This window comes from Lygodium microphyllum, chromosome 27 (genome assembly GCF_053477565.2).
Source record: "Lygodium microphyllum isolate KBCC chromosome 27, Lygodium_microphyllum_v1.1.10, whole genome shotgun sequence".
NCBI lineage: Eukaryota > Viridiplantae > Streptophyta > Polypodiopsida > Schizaeales > Lygodiaceae > Lygodium > Lygodium microphyllum.
This window is the reverse complement of record NC_141161.1, coordinates 71,099,864-71,111,243: the sequence shown is the minus strand read 5'-3', so window position 1 is coordinate 71,111,243 and position 11,380 is coordinate 71,099,864.

Genomic DNA, 11,380 nt, shown 5'->3' with positions numbered 1-11,380 from the left:
TCACATCAATCTGAGATTTTTGCTCGACCTTGCTTCCGGTGCCTCCACAGGCACTATCCAAGAGAGAGAGTGGAAGAATGGGAGAGCTTCTTACCCGTTGCTTGCTTGCTCGAACCTTTCTTCTTCTCCTTCACTTAAACCTTCAAAATCAGCCTCTCTCAATGGTGTGGCTCTAATACCATGTCAAGAATCGCATGATGGGGGGATGTGCTTGAGCTGCTGCGCCAAACACATAAGAGGAAGCTCACTCAAGAACACAAGAAGAGAGATGGAGGCCAAAACGTTTTTTTGCTGATTTTTCTTCTTCTTCCACACACTATACAAAGTATAGATAAGATACAACATAAAGGAAAGTGGCCTTCTAAGTCAAACAGTGCATAACCGACTACACTAATCGACTGGTGTTATATCTTTGTCAGCTCTGTAGGTAGGTGTAACAAACTAAATATAATAAGTGATAAGTCAGTGGCCATGTGAGTATCATAATGACCACCAACGTGCTAAGTGTAGACGTGCAGACTCATCTACCCAGGCGGTCCATCATCAATGTCCACACGCGTTGAGCTTGCCATCTCAACACTACTTACAAGATGCCTCAACCTAATACCACGTGTGCCCTTAAGGCCTTAGAAGCATCTAGTAGTACTACAACCGTAGCTCCAACCAAGCCCGTTGAATAAGAGGCCAAGCCACAACCTCAGGAGAAACCCAAGCGGCAACATTCACTTGATGAACTATCTAGTTTGGTCAAACCCCAACCACCGATCGGCCTTAGATGCTCTTATGAGCAAAGATCAATTCTAACCTTGGCCATAGACTTTGCGAAGAATACAAGGGATGACTTGGTTGCTTGCCTTAGATGCTTGGATGCTACCTTTATGACACTTGCTAAAAGCTACGACAGGCTAGATTTAGGTCTCTTGGATGAGCATATACCAATGACGGAAGTGCGTACACTCCCTTCTTCTTGGGAAGAATTAGAATTTGTATTCTTTAAGGCTTATGAAGCAGCTGAGGAGCTCATTGCCACCGAGATATCCAAAGAACATGCATAAAATCAATGCCTCATTACATCCTACCACAAGAGCACTGCCCTTGCCATAGACCGAGAAATTGAGGAGTTAAAACAGCTTGCTGACACGGACTCCTCTTTCTTGAGAAAATAGTATGCTCTCTGACTTCAATGGGAGCTAGAGGGCTATCAAATCACGACTAACTCTGAGCAACAACGACATGCCATCAAAACCTTGGAGTATGACCCCACTTATGTAGCTCCAACCTCCTAGAGGGTGTTAACCATGATTCATAATTGACCCCTAGAAGAGCACCTCCTGACTCACCCGCATTTAGATCGAATTCTAACTGAGGAGGAGTTACACATTGCTAGTCGAGTAAACTTCGGTGGCTTCCTCACGGATGTTCTCACCTACATCACTCAAGTAGGCATCTGTCCTTTCGACATGGACCACTACCCCGATCTAGAATACAATCTAAACTTCTATGCTTGGCTCATGTGGAAGTAAAGCACCAAGAACACACGTTGAATGCCCTTGACCTCTCAGCCTTTAATCCTAGGAAGGATTCTTCTCATTCCCAAGAGGGGAGGGGGGGTAATTGGGGGTAATAAGGTGAAGTAAAGTAAAACCAACACATGAAATCAAACATGTAGGTAATTGGGGGTAATAAGGTGAAGTAAGGTAAAACCAACAAGTGAAATCAAACATGTAAGGGGAATGAAACACGCAAGAAAAAATTTAAAGTCTCAATCAACGTCCAAAATAGATGAAAATTAACTTGTGATTGAGGAAAAGTGTCATAAAATTTTGGAAACGAATAGAACTACTCAAAGAAATATTCTCTTTTTGTGCTTAAGCATGTTTTTCTTTCCATAAAAGCACGATCAACTCCTGCTTATCTTTTAGCAAGAAAGTGTCTTAAGAATGTTAATGGTGAACCATGGTTTCATGACAGGAGCTAAAGATGGTAGTACAACATAATTGCGCCCACCGTCTTCCGTTCATGGACGAGGAAAGAGCGAAGTATGACCTTTTCCTCGAAAATTGCTCCTATAACCAGCTCAAGTTCTAAAGCATCCACAATATTGTAGTGGTCATGGCTAAGGAGGAGGCTGCAAAAAGGGTCGTGGAGCAATGCAACCTGGCCAAGTACATCGAGAAATTTGAACAAGAGCCCGACCATACCAAATGTGTGGAATTTTTGAGGACCTACAACCTTGATAGGGAATGTGGGACGGTAACCATGGGGAGGGGAGAAGGAGCCATGCAAGTGCAGATTCAGCTCAGTAAGGCCTTGGTGGAGAAGGCACTGGGTCTAGAATCCAAGCTGTAAAGAAGACAGAAGTAGGATGTCTATGCCATGCTGAACATGAAAAAAGAACAAGTCTTAACAAATGATGGCATAAGCATTCAAGACATCTCGACCCAAACATCAAAATGCATGCAAAAGTCGTCCATTCCCTCTTCTCCAGCCAACGATACAACTCCCTCATGCACAGAATCAATGTGCCCATGCTGGAGAGCCTTGGCAGCTCACTTGTTGGATGAGATAGACTGGAATGGCTACGTGTGAAAAACCATCGATCAATCCACTAAGGCACTAACCCTGGAAAGCAAGCCAGCTGGTGGAGAATCCCCAGCTTCAAAAGGAGTTGAGAGAAAGAAACCATTATCCAAAGCCTCATTTGTCGGCTATGGGGGAATCTTGACTGCTCTCATCCATGAAGTTGTGAAGGAGGTGCAGGATGGAGAGGAAGGAGCTGATGAAACACCTGGAAGGTCACCTCCCCGTTAAGAATGAGAACAATCAAGTGAAAGAATAGTTAGTGATGAGGAGGGAGCACGAGAAGCCCAATCCAGCAAAAGAAAACCAAAAAGCCTAAGAAAAAGACAACATAGGAGAAGCATGAAGAGAGAATGACAAAAGAGGAGAAGGAAGAGCTAATAAAAGTGCAAAGAAAGTCCAAGAAAGCCGAAGAAGAGAGAAGAAACAAAGAAAAGGTTGAATTACAGAGAATAACAAAAGAATCAAAAAGGGCAAAGGAGAAAAGGAGAAGGAAGGCAGAAGAAGAAGACGAAGAGTTGAGAAGGAAAGAAGAAGAGGACTTGGTACAGCTGTGCACATATCCATTGAGCAGCAATGCATGTGCAAGGAGTTGGCAGCGATGAGCCCATCGCAAGACATGCCGGGGAACAATAGCCAAGTACCAGAAGACTCGCGCCCTCCCATTCCAGAGGGAAAAGGCAAGGCTACACTCTGCCCTATCCCACCCACCATCTTGCCGGCCACCCCAACCATTGCAATAACACTAGACACCCCAACCACGGTTGATGCCAACAACCTCATGTTGTGGGTGTAGTTCTTAGTAAAAAATGCCCATACCCCAACATTTGACTCTAGTGCAGGGACCCCAATGATAGGGATGAAAAGACCGGAAGCTGTGGATGCCAAATCCCAATAGGGGCCCAAGCGACAAAGAGTCTAGGTTACCACCACTACGGGGCTGTAGCCCACTCATTAGGATGAGTATATTAAGGAGCTTTATGCTCAATTGGAAAGAGCAAAGGAGGAGGAGAGAGCCGCAATGGCAAAGCTAGAAGCTGAAAAAGAAATGTTGGTTGCCTTCCAACTAGAAAAGACATGCCAAGTGGCCATATAACAAAAAGGAATCAAGGAGCTAAAAGTAGAGCTCAAGGCCAATGAAGATGAGGAGGAACATTAGCAAAAAAGACTAGAAGAAGAGAACCAAGAGCTGGTAGGAATGCAAAGGGAGTACAAGCTCCTAGTCTTATAGCAAGCAGAGCGCTCGAAACGTAGATGAGAAGAATCCAGGAGGACATGGAAGAGCTCACCGCACTAGAGGTAGAGAGAGCACAAGAACAAGAGGAACGCCAAAGAGAGATAGAAGAACAAAGGAGATTGGAAAGAGAGATCGAGCGCCTAACAAAAGAGAAGGAAGAAATGGCACAAAAATGGAAGGAGCAGGAGTTGACGATAGTGGCCCTATCACAAAGGAAAAATGAAGGCTTGGAAGAAATGAAAAAGAAGGCAAAGGAATGGGAGGCCAAGAGTGAGAAGAAAGTGAAAGACTCGGCAAGCTGTTTGGCCCTTGTAGAAGGAAGCAGAACTTGGCAAAAAGGAGGGTAGACGCCGCTTAGGCAAGTCTAGAGGCCCAACAACAGGCCTTCTACTCAACACAATCTTGGACATCACACTCTCTAAAGAGGAGGAGGTAGATGACATGCTTAAAAGGAAGTTGGAAATAGCTTGCAAGGCAATAAAACAAGGGCTATGCTCCCAAATCCAAGACACAAGACTCAATTTAACTTGGCAAGATCAACGAGAAAATCAGCTAAGAGCGGGCTCGACGCCACAGGAGGTTGATGCATTAGGACTCCAAGAGGAACAACCACATGAAGAAAAAGTTGGATCGGGGCGCAACAAGATGAGGAGTGGATTCCACCACCTCCCTCGTTGCAGCCAAAACCCACTAAAGAACAAGATACCACATTGGAAAGGAAAGTAGAGGCTAAAAAGAAAAGAGTTATAATGCTTGAACAAGCATGCAAAAGAGAAAAGGCGCAGCTGCCTGTAATCGTAGAGCATCCTATCCCACCGAAGAAAGACTACTCACCCATGAAATGGAACATGGAACTGTTAGTATGGGAGTAGTGGGAAAACCGCGGCCAACCCTTTGATTTCACTTTCTGATACCTAGCGGCCTTGAGCAAAGTACTATCCACCGAAGCGGTAAAGGAAGTGATCACCATGGAAAGAAAGCTTGGTGATCGATGGCTTGCCGAAAGAGAAAAGAATCCAATCACATGAGGAATGAAATCTCTAGACTACTGGGAAAATAAGGTTGAGGAGGTACCCCACACAGTGAAAGGCTATGAACCCCAACCTAAATGGAGGAGAAGAGTCTGTGGGTAGGAGTAGATTTTGATTCTGACATCCATGGCCGATATAACTTTCCTAAGATCTACAATGCCAATGCCACAAAGCCCGAACAAGCACTTACTTTCTCAGAACAAGATCTATGGGACTCCATGGCCCACTTCTTAATGGAATTCTCTTCCTGCCAAACCCTGCCTTTGTAACATGTAACTATATTAGATTACTTAGGACACTCCTCAAGCAACCCCCCGCACCGACAGAGTACCATCTTCTGCCTCTCTTTTTTGACATTAATGCGGCAATAGATAGTTGTGCCATGACTTGGCTAATGTTGCATGCTACTCTACTCCCATCATTTTGCATGGTCCTCCTTGAGGACACGAACGACAACCATTTTACTAGCTATAGCCATCTACTTTTGTCCACCACTCCTCTCCATGTTAGGATGGGCCAAAAAGGGTATATGCTAAGTAGGAACTTCCTTAGTAAATCATTGAAGTCCCTTACCTCCCCATCTCACACCCAAGACCCGAGGAATAGATCCTCTATTTGGTACTGCCCCTCAAATGTCATTTTAAAAAAAAAGAAGAAAACAAAGAGGAAAGAGAAGCACTTCACAAGAAAAGTAGTTAGATCACCTCACTTCACATAGGCCATGAGCACTGCATCTAAGGGTTCTCAAGTTAGGAGCGTCCAACGGCTGGCTCCGTCCCTAACCCCCTATCCCTTTTGATTTCCCACTACACATGCTTAGGGCACATCAAGGGCAGGACATACCTAGGGAGGTCACACTCGAGACCTATCTCCCTAAGCCACATCCACCACACCTCCCTTATGCATGAATTGGGTCCTCAAGTGTGGCACACCACCCCAACTTGCTTGCCGTGAGACCCAGCTCCCGGTTCCACTCGCATGAGCACAATTCACCACATGGTAAGATAGACACACCCCCTAGGTAGCACATTTCTTCTCTTCCATGAAATGACGGATGCTGCAAATCACCAACATTAGAGGTCCCGCCACCCATGCAGAATATCCTCGACCCCCAACAACACAATCATTTGCCAAGCTTCTCACCCAGTCCCCACCCACACCAGGCCCATCATCACCTCAGCAACCACACCCAAGCAACAAGCCCTCATTAGCAAAGCCCCGTAAGTGCCATGGGATTGGCACTCGTGTAGGAGGGGGTATTGTTAACCCTAGTTCAAGATGAAAGAAAAAAGAAGTCAAGAATGCGGATGCAACAGAAGAAGAAAGAAGGAAAATGGCCAAAAGTGCAAGGGCGGCCTCAAAAATCAAGCCAAAGGCAAAAGCACATTTTTAAATGCAAGGTGCCACTAAAACTATTGTAAAAGAGCGCCAAGCTCCCTCCTATGCAAATTGTAAAAGATAGATGGGTATAGGTAAAGAGATAAGGCGAATAGAAGGAAATGGAAAAAGAGGACCTTGCCATAATGGCCAGTAATGTAAAAAAGGGATGACCACTCGAAAGGGATTGAGGGTTATGTATAAAAACCAAAAAGTGAATAGAGAAGCTCATTCTTTGGTGTGTGGCAAAAGTGGGCTCTTATTCTTCTCTTCTTCTCTTCTCTTTGCTTGCTTGTGTGTGCTTGAGAGAGGGAGTGTGAGGGAGTGAGTGTGTGAGGGTGAGGGATCTTGGAGGTGAAGCTCTCCATCATCTCCTCTCTTCTTCTTCTCTTCTCTTCTCTTCTCTTCTATCATCTCACACACAGTTGTGGAGGATGGAGCTTGGAGGTGGAGGCTTGAGGATGCTCGAGCTTGTATCATGAATCATGGAGCTACCGGTGTGCTTGAGGGAGGAGGCAACTCATTTGGGCATCGAGATAAAGTTACTACATCCCAGTAGGATCGAAGGCGCGTCAGCTAGGTGAGAGATAGCAATAGGTGCTCGCTTGAAATGATTAAACAATAAGCAGTCCGTGGGTCTCGACGATTGAGCATGAGCTTGCCTCTACACATGGTATGCCCAAAAGTATTGTGTTTGATAGAGATTCAAAATTTACATCTAACTTTTGGAAGGCCACATTAAAGCCATTGAAATTAAATTAAGGATGAGTGCTACATTTCATCCACAGACTGATGGATGGATAGAGAGAGTGAATCGGGTTTTAGAAGACATACTTAGAATGTATGTAAATGAAAAACAAAACAATTGGATTGAATATTTGGCCTTAATTGAATTTGCATACAATAGTTCATGGCATGCATCCATTACGATGACTCCATTTGAAGTAACATATGGTTATGACTATGTAGCTTCTATTCAATTTTCTAATGCTTTAAATCGAGTAGAAATTTCAAAACAAATGCTTAAAACAATGCATGAGGAATTATAAAGAATGAAAAAACACATTAAAGATGCACAAGTAAGGCAAAAGAAATATTATGACAAGAAAAGGAGACCACTAGAGTTCAGTGAGGGTTATATGGTTTTCTTGAGAGTTGAACCTCATCGAACTAACTTGTTTCTTAGGAAAGATAGAAGATCATCTCCACATTTTGTAGGCCCCTTCAAAATTTTGAAGAAGATTGGTTCACTTGTATATAAACTCAAATTGCCATCTCATGTCAAGGTCTATCCAATTTTTCATGAGTTTATTGAAAAAGTATGTTTCTAACTCTGATCATCTTTTGCAGGAAAAGTTTAGATTACAAGAAGATGGAACATTGAAGGTTGAAAGACACACATCTTAAAGGTAGAAATATTGTGGAGGTGTTAGTGAAATGGGATACATATCTTAAGAGGATGCAACTTGGGTTCATTTAAATAGTTTGCAACAAGAATATCCATCTTTCCAACTCAAAGGATAGAGTTTTTGGGAGAAAAGAAGAATGTGATATACCGTAATAGTCATATTAAACTTTTATCTGACATGTGTATAGATAGCATTTGGAAATGATTTTTAGGTCATTTTAAGTGTTTTGACAAGTTTTAGCAATTGTAAATTTTGGTAAAAAAATTTCTAGCTTTTAGGCATAAGACCTATTTTGGAAGTTGATTTGTGATCAAATGGAACTGGGTTTGGTCAAGCTCTTCTCCCAGAGTTCAAAGAGGAGAATATTTGGTTGTCTCACAGGCTTGGTCTAATTCATCACCATTTGAGTCTTTGAAAATAAAAAATAAAAAAATTTCAACAAAAAAAAACATATCCTACTTTTTGTGCATTCATTTCAATTTTGGCAAGTTTTATGACAAGAGTGATGATTTGGAGAATCGCGTCAATTTTGACACATGTTTTTCTTGGAAAACGTGCCGTTCTTGAAAAAACCTATTTTAGATGCATAAAGCCATTTTGGCAAAAAAGCTGAATGAAGAATTATCGTCATCATCATCTTCGTGTAAAATTCAAGATTGAGGAAATGAGATTGTGATTGCAATTGAGATTATGAGCGAGAATGAGATTGTAATTCTTTCATGTACATGAAGTCGGGAGGTTTGCATCGGAGTGCAATTTTTATGATTCTGCTATTTGCTGCTCCTTTATTTCCTTCAAACTCTAATACATATTTCTCTTTCTATCTTTTTATTAGCGTCTCTCTATAAAAAATTGTGTTGGTTTTTTATCAACTTGTGAGTAGTTGTGTTGCATACATGATAAGTTTGACTATAGTCACTAATTATGATCACCTCCTTGGCCTTGACTGTGATCTCTACCTTTGCTAGTAAAGTAAAATACTCATTTAGATTTGCTTTTACTTTGAGAAGAAGAGAAATCTAAGCCAAGGTTCTTCTCTCCTCAAATATCAACATAGAAATCAGATCTGCAAAGTTAGGGATATCATCTGTAGTATTCATAGATGACATAAAACTATTGTATACATCTCTCAGTCTATCTAAGCCTACGTGGACAACATCACCATCTACTGCACTATTATATCCAAGAGTTTCCATAATACTCCCGATCTTTAATGCATAATCATTGATGAGTAAACTGATGTCTTACTAACATCACCCAATCTTGTGTGGTATTAAACACCTTAGTCTTCTGAAGGTTCATTGTCAATCTTCTATCCATGCAAAATGCTTGCAATGTATTCATGTATCTTTGTGAGATTGATACCACATCATCTACATACAACAAGATGGATATCAATATGCTAGCCAAGCTTGCACATGGTCCTCCTAATCTATCTAAATAATCTAAGAGGTCATAAACATAAACACCAAAGAATTTATGTGAAAGTGGGCATTCTTGCTGCACCCCAATGGTACTATCCATCATATTAGAAAGCCCTCTTGGACCATGTAACCTCCTTGTCAATGACTCATACAAGGCATAAATCCTCCACTATAGATATTCTAGAGTGTTGATATCTTGTAGTCACTGCATGAGCTTGGCTAGGGGCAAAGTATCGAATGTTATGTGAAAATCCACACAATAGCGAATTGGCCTATGAGACATATCCATGTGCAAGAACTCTCACGCGTGTACGCACACACATACATAGAGAGAGAGAGAGAGAGAGAGAGAGAGAGAGAGAGAGAGAGAGAGAGAGAGAGAGAGAGAGAGAGAGAGAGAGAGAGAGAGAGAGAGAGAGAGATGATTGTTATTCAAAGCCTATGGTTTGCAATAGTAATTGAGTCTCTTTTATACTTTCTTTGTATATTTTACATGTTAATTCCCTGGTAGACATATTAAATAAGTGTGTTTGGGGTTTAATTTCTCTTGAATTTCTATTAAATAGTTCCTTGGTAGACATATTAAATAAGTGTCTTTGAGGTTTAATTTGTCTTGCATTTATATTATTTAATTTTCATTGCATTTTAAGTTGAAACAAGTGATAACCCAACATTGTTTTGAGTTCTAATAATTTGGGTAAAGTGCGAAGTTATATACAAGTCTACATACAACTTCTCTTGTCTCATGGTGGGTTTGTGGCAGCTTCATGCCATAAGTGGCATGTCATTCCTCATGTCCTAATCCTAGCCTCTTGTCCACCTTGAAACCTTAATCGTAGCTCCCCAATTAAACCTTGTAGACATATCCCATCTTTAAAGCTTATGGCCCACTATAGAATTCTAAAGTCCCTCAACTTCATTGCCTCTTAAAGGCCTCACAGGTGTAAAACACACATGCTCATGTACACATGCACATGCATGCACTTGCAACTCTTCAAGCAAAACTTTAGGCACCTAATTAAAACTAGGTTGACATGTGTAGCTCAATAAAGGAGTTTGAAGTTCTATATCCAGTTCTTGCATGTTTCTTATGTAGTAGTTTTATTGATAGTGTTTAGACATGCGTTGTATTTTGAAGCGAAGTATGTTTGAAGATAGTTTTTGTGTTGTTTAAATACATGGAGGATGTCGAAAGGAGAATATGTATGCATATGTAGTTCGAATCACTGATCGTGATTTTGAACATTCACATTTCTTTTGGTCAAAGGCACAATGGCTAAGTGGGAATAAGAATGGAAACAGTACATTTTCCAAGGTGATACCTAGGTAGGGTGAGGATCTTGCAGGCAAGCTGTCCATCCTGAATGTTGTTGTTCTTTCAAGGAGACGGTAATATGATGCATGCGATTTCATATTGATCAGCTCTTTGGAATGCATATCGTCGGCTTGGCTCAACTACATTTCCAAGCAAATTATAACATCTTTCATTCTCGTGATTTGTTTGGAGCATTGGGTCGAATGAAGAGCTTTCACAATGGAGCTCTATAATCCTTTCGATGGATTTCCTATTGAAGATGCAAAGCCCTGTCCTTGGATGTGGATGTTTTGCTATAGCCACATACTTCTGGATCAGTGGATTATGTAGCATGTTGAAAGCAAACACATCCGCAATATCAGATATAGTCAAGTCAATTCTAGTAGATGGCTATGAAAGTGATCCATCATTCCAAGAGATTAGAGGGTTATCGAGAATAGATCGACAGTCCAAGGTTCCGTTCGCAATCGCTCTTATCGTTTTGCAGACCGAGATGGATGTACCAATGATGCTCAATAGTTGAAGCTGGAACAACTTTGCATTGAGAATTCATTTTGTGTAGTCTGGCAAGAGTGACACTACATATTTGTTTCTCTCTTTCTTTGCAAGACATGGTCGGTATTTAGTTATCATCATGTTGACTCCGTGTTGTTGGCATGCAAGCATGAGAATAATGCTTGACAAAGCCATTGTAACTTGTATTTCTTTTGTAGATGGATCATTCTATTGTGAGTTGACAGCATGATGTTGCATTGTGACTATACCACACGATGTGCACTTTGTTAGTCTTCCAATGATGCTTTCACATTCTATTGCCCAAGACGATTTGAATATTTCTATGTTGTACCAAGTTGCAGTAAATGGTTTTAGTGATGTTTTTCTAGAAGCCATAGTTTTTCTTTTTATAGAAGTTCCGAAGGATGCATTGTGATTCTGTTTCTATGTAGCATCATTGATGTTAATGATAACAATATGTTTTTATCATAAAACTGTTGTACACTTGTTCA